We start from the raw sequence: 6,350 nt of genomic DNA on the forward strand, positions 1-6,350 counted from the left end.
TTTCCCCTTCACAAGACAGTAATTAATATGAATTACTTGTGGATTATTGTGATGTTTTTATCAGCTGTTCGGACTCTCATTCTGATGCCACCCATTCACTGCAGATGATCCATTGGTGAGCAAGTGATGGAATGCTACATTTTTCCAAATTTGTTCCAATAATAATTAAAAACTCATAAAAAGTAATTATTTATGAATAATCTCTATTATTTGTGTGATCTTATGTGCTTTTTAAATGACATTAACTGTCTATCATAGACAAACTGTGAAAGTTTAATTGTAAAATTGTGAATGAGTGTAGATGAAAACCTCAGATCCATATCAAGCCTTCTATTGGTTAGTGACACTCTAGAACGTTCTCATTTGCTAATGCATAAACTCTACAAGCTCAATCAAAGGTAATCAATTAAGCTGAAAGGGGAGGCGCCACCTAAATTCAAAGCTGTACTTAATGGCAAAGCCAAGCACTGGTGGGTGTTGTGTCAATATTTGTCAGGATGGGCCTTTTGCAAGGTGTGTTAGTGTTGGTTGTGATTATGGTGTTTGATCTGAAGAATGCATGGGGAAGTTTGATACACAGTCACGCAGCATGAAGCCACAGTCAGATCCAGCTTCCAGAGGTCCTGCTCTTTCTTCTCAAGCATTCTTGAACCCTTTGCAAAAGGCTTCTCAGTTTCAGAGTCTGGACTCCAGAGGATTTGTGCAAGAGCCTCTTGGTTTTCAGGAGAAGCAGCTGTTGCAGGGTCCAGTCAAGCCTTTGGACTGGAGGTTTCCTATCGTTCCAGAGGTGCAAAGTGAGTTGGCAGTGGACTTCCAGTTGAGGCAACCCGTGACTCCCAGTAGTGTGGCTGTTCAATGCGGTGAGAACCGGATTCTCATGGAGATAAAGAAGGATTTGTTTAGCAATGGTCAACTGATCCAGCCATCTGGTTTGTCTATGGGAGGCTGCCCTGTTGTCGGTGAGGACTCTGCCTCTAGGGTGCTCCTCTTTGAATATGAACTACAGGACTGCAATAGTGTGCTGATGGTAAGAACAGTTAAATCTTACTGGATTGTTTGTACACCAAAGAATAAAGGTTATTTGTGTCAATTGTTACTTGACTTTAACATTCACAGGACCTCTCCATTCCTTTATAGTGGGATTTTTTTTTTTTTAAGAACTGCTCACTGAAACCTGCTTTGGGGAACCAAAAGTAGTTCTTTGGCATTGCTACTAAAACACCTTTTTTTTTTTTTTTTTTTGAGTATAGTTGAGAACCCTTTTGGTAACGACTTCAATCTCTTACAGATGACTGAGGATGAGCTTGTCTACACCTTTACACTTACCTACACTCCTGAGGCGTTTGCTGGAACTCCGATTACCCTTACCAATGGTGCAGTTGTTGGTATTCAATGCCACTATCAAAGGTAAGTGACCGGCTGTATCTTTCAGCACCGTTTATTGTGGTGTTGCAACTGGAAGATTGTTTATTTGGATTGTCCTTGAACTGCAGGGTCTATAATGTGAGCAGTAATGCTTTGAGGCCAACTCGGGTCCTTTATGCCTCAGTGGAGGTTGGCGAGGAAGTCTTGCTGTTCTCCCTGAAGCTCATGATGGGTTTGTGCAGTTTCTTTAGATCTTAAGCCTTGTTATTGAGACTGTGCCTAAGCCATTCATTTCTCTTGCAGATGACTGGTCCTATCAGAGGCCTTGAAACTTGTACTTCCTGGGGGATGTTATTAATATTGAGGCATCTGTGAAGGTGTACAACCATGTCCCACTGCGTGTGTTTGTGGACCACTGTGTGGCCACCAAGTACCTGATGTGAATGCTCTTCCGAGATATTCCTTCATTGAGAATCATGGGTAAAGTCACTATTCTATAGAGTTGTTTGTTCTGTGGCCACTTGGTCACTGAGAATTAGGGTGAGTCAACCATCGAGTGACTAGAGGTTTTTTTTTAAGTTCCTCTGGGTAAGTGCTTTTTCTCATCACAGAGTTCGTAATGTCCATCCTAAATGGAATGCGAGTAAAATAAGTGTCCTAAAGCATAGCATGTTGGAAAAGAGTATGCCAAAAGTCCCTGGATGGTATTTCCCTTTGCCCTTTGGTGAAAGATTGTTCAGCTCTACAAACGTGAATGAATTAACACACAAACATGGTGTGTGCGGCTAATGGTTAAGTTGAGGGTTTAAGATAACGGTTTTGGTTAATCTGGCAACTAACCTTTCTAACCTTTAACCTGGCAACAAATATTTAGTGGTATTTATTGTGCAATGTCAACCAAATAAAAATCTGTTCAAAGATAGTAGGACTGCCTCGAAAGGTTATTTCATCATAAGAACCCCTTAAGGCCGGCCAATATGGGTTCTAACCCTAGTCATGTGTTGCATAATGAGTTTGTGCTTCTACATCAATTTGTCAATACAAGGTCCCAAGATTGAATTGAGTGATATGAAAACCCTTTTGTACATCAGGCTGTCCTAGAACTGAATAAGATGCACGTAAAATAAAACCCCCAGGAATTTGTTTAATTGTATGGTCCGTCTATTGTCAACTGTTTGTAAAGATTTAGTGCAAGATGCACTTGCGCAGGAGATTTCAGCCTTTGTCTGACAGTTTCTAACGTTTTATAAACATCCGTTTGGCCATTAACTTTTTAAATGCATCCTTCAAAAATGAGCAGCGTTCAAGGAGGCATTTAAACAATCTTCATATGGGTGGGATTCTCTAAGGTATATGCAATTATCCTGTCAAAGGATAATTCTCATGGCATTAAAATTGGGGCTTGGGAAGAGGAACTTGACCTCGAGTTTGTCTAATACTCTATTCCAGTAGTCATCCTCAATGTACGTACCTTTACTTTGTGTGCTAGACTTTGCTTTACACAATTTAAAACTATTCACAGAGCTCATCTTTCAAAGGCAAAACTTTCTTAAAATATATCCCAATGTTTCAGATTTGTGACAAATGTAAACTTTCACCATGTATCATATTTCATTCATTATGTTTGCATTTTGTCCCAAGTTGCAAAACTTTTGAAATTCTTTCTTTAAAATGGTTTCTGATGTCCTAGGGGTAGAGTTATTTGTTTGCCCTTTGATTGAAAAAAAGTGACGTGACATGTGGCCGAGTATGGTGACCCATACTCAGAATTAGTGCTCTGCATTTACCCATCCAAAGTGCACATGCACAGCAGTGAACACACGCACCCGGAGCAGTGGGCAGCCATTTATGCTGTGGCACCCGGGGAGCAGTTGGGGGTTCGGTGCCTTGCTCAAGGGCACCTCAGTCATGGTATTGAAGGTGGGAGAGAGCGCTGTACATTCACTCCCCCCACCTACAATCCCTGCCGGTATGAGACTCGAACCTGCAACCTTTGGGTTACAAGTCCAACTCTCTAACCATTAGGCCACGACTTCCCCTAAGATTGCAATCTTTGGTGTTCCTTTTCGGTGTCAGCCTTTAAGCCGGAGACAGGCTAAAGTCATAGCTTTTGCATCTCTTCTTGCTAGGCGCAAAATACTGTTATCTTGGACCTCCCCTCAATTTCAGTTTGGCTCAAAGATATTTATTTATTTATTTTTTTTTAAACTTGTATAAAGTACAATATCAGAGGTGAGGGGGGTCTTTTTTTTGAAAAATGGCAACAATTTATCACCATAGACGTGGATTGAGTGGAGGTATACATGTATACCCCTTATTTTATAATTCGTATTAATTTGCTTTATGTATTTTATATATATATATATTAATTTTTTTTTTTTTTTTGGTAAAAAAAAATAAAAAATTCAGGTGTCATTGTGTTCTAATTGGGGATTGCTTTGTTGGGGCTGGGTAGGGTCGTATATGGTGGGGTGGTATAAAATGCAATTTGCAGCAAAAATTCTATGGTTAAAAAAAAAAACCAATGAGTGGTTCTCCACACAAAGACCCACGGCTGGCAGATCAACGTGCTACTTCTCTCAATACAGTAGGAAATGCAATGTGGAGGATGTTAACTGAAACAAGCAAATTAACAGGCCAGTTTAGTGAAAGGGTGCGTGTAACTATGTGACTGAGCGGTCTGTTAAAGATGCAGTTGTATGATGTGAGCTTGTCCCAAAGCTTGCCTATTCTACTACACACAAAACTGTACCTTTTCACCTAAAGAGTACATACTTTAAGGGCATAGTAGAAGTAGCCACATTGGGACGCAGCATGGGTTATGGCACTTGATGCATGCACAATGCACTTGAGCTGCTCTTTCACAACTTTGTCCCTGAGAATTAGGGTAAGGTCTAGTGACTCGATGCTATAGAGATGACATTGAGTTCTTTGTTGCTTATCAGGTGCCTTGTGGATGCCAAGGCTACGGCTTCCAGCTCCCGCTTCATGCCTCGAACCCAGGAAGACCAGATTCGGTTCCAGCTGGAGGCCTTCATGTTCCAGGGAGGATACAGTCCTTCTGTATGTACTATGTGTTGACTGAATTTGACTCCTCTTCCCATCTGCTTTGGTTTTGTGACCTCTTAACTGTGTCTTGCAGAGCTACATAATGTGTATTGTGAAGGCCACTCTTGCTTCTGCACCCAGTGACGCTCTCCGCAAATCCTGTTCCTTTTCCAATGGGTATGTTCATGCTACTTAAGAACATGTTGAAGGTGCCGTGTCTGATTTTTCTTGTTGCAGGTGGCTTGCTGCTGATGGGAACCACCAGGCTTGTGGTTGCTGTGACTCAACTTGTGGTCCTGATGGTGGAAATGCTGCTCCTTTTGGGGGTAGGTAGCTACTTTCAAGATTGCTTTTGACACTTGTGCTCTACTTAACTTGGGTATTTGCTTACTAGGCATTCAGTGGGAAGGCAAGGCCTCACTCGGTCCTGTAATGGTTCAAGAGCGACCGAAGACTTTAGCTGGTTTTCAGTAAATGGGAAAAACTTATAGCTGGTTTTCAATAAATGGAGAAATGTATTGTTTCTTGTGTTCCTGTCTAGTTTAACCCATTTGGATTTGAATGTGCTGTAAATGTGGGGAAACTGGTAGTCCTACTGTACCCATTCTCTTTCTAGAAGGAAAAGCTCTCTTTTCTCAGTAGGGTAATATTAACTTTACCTTTAAAGACAGACCTGTGAACATTGGCTGTGTTCGAAATGGCTTTACTGCCCAGTACACTGGTGTTTTTTTTTTTTTTAAGAATGGTGTGAAACCGTATATCAAGCAACAAATGTTTCCGAGTAGTATGCTTAAGTGTTATGTCAAACACTGAACATTAATTCAGCACAGCTGTCGAGGTTGTTGCCTTAAGCCCCGTTCACACTGTCAGCGACACCGCGACAAAGCGACATGCTCCCATTCACTTTTCAATGGAGAGCTGGTGACACGAGTGACAGTGACCGTTGGTGACAGAATGTGGGCGTGTCAAGCAATGAGTCAAGCGACAAAAGTTAAGAATTGTTTCACTTTATGCAAGTGAACAGTGTATTTCACGTGCGACAACCAATAGGCTTGAAGAATCTGTCAGTGGCGCTCACACATCACCGTTTTGAGTGCAGGCAAGACCAGACTCATTTCCTGAGCGATTTCACAGTTTTATGATTTGACTGTAACCACATACATGGATAAAAAAAAAAAAAGATGCGTAGAAAAGAAACCGTTGGCTTTTTAAGTGCGTTTGATTCATACATTGATGGTTTGAGTTAATTACATGATGCAGTTTAGCACCGGTTAATGATTTAATGCACGAGCACTGTAGTTTATATAACACTCTCCAACAGCGGAATGGTACTTATTTCTTTTAAGTCCAATTCCTAGTCATAATAGAATGATATCTTAGTTTTACCGGCAATATACAGTTTGTGATTGCAACTTGCTACGTGTGCTGTTAGACTAACTGGGATTCATCATAGCACTTGCAAGACTGTTGTCCTCGTTTGTAAGTCGCTTTGGATAAAAGCATCTGCTAAATGTAAAAGTCCAGATATGTCCAGACATGCAGTCTACCAATAACATTAGAGCTACAGCAGTAAGAATGCCCACAAGCATCTTCACAGCAGGAGTCTAGCGACATACAGCGAAAAAGTCGCTGGCAGTATGAACGGGGCTTTACAAAATTGTGCTAACCATTCTTTTTACAAAGGCTTGTTACGGCTTCGTAGTAGTAAACAATGCTATATTGCCCAATTTAATATTTCATAATTGAACTTTACATATTGGACAGAACTCAATCCCTGAGCTATCTTTAATTGAACTATTTTTGGCAGTTACACTAAAGGCACCATGTAAGGTTTTTTTTTATTTTTTTTTTGGTTAAAATATCCAAAAACCACTAAAACAGTGTTATTTATTTATATATATATATATATACACACACAGGGGGTACGGAAAGTATTC

General features: G+C 40.6%; 1 pseudogene; it reads left to right on the forward strand.

Moving 5' to 3' along the window:
• Positions 1-497: 497 nt before the first annotated feature.
• LOC107662555 (zona pellucida sperm-binding protein 3-like) lies at positions 498-4,931 on the forward strand (annotated as a pseudogene).
• Positions 4,932-6,350: the final 1,419 nt, after the last annotated feature.

This window comes from Sinocyclocheilus anshuiensis, unplaced genomic scaffold, assembly GCF_001515605.1.
Source record: "Sinocyclocheilus anshuiensis isolate Anshui unplaced genomic scaffold, SAMN03320099.WGS_v1.1 scaffold1197, whole genome shotgun sequence".
Lineage (NCBI taxonomy): Eukaryota > Metazoa > Chordata > Actinopteri > Cypriniformes > Cyprinidae > Sinocyclocheilus > Sinocyclocheilus anshuiensis.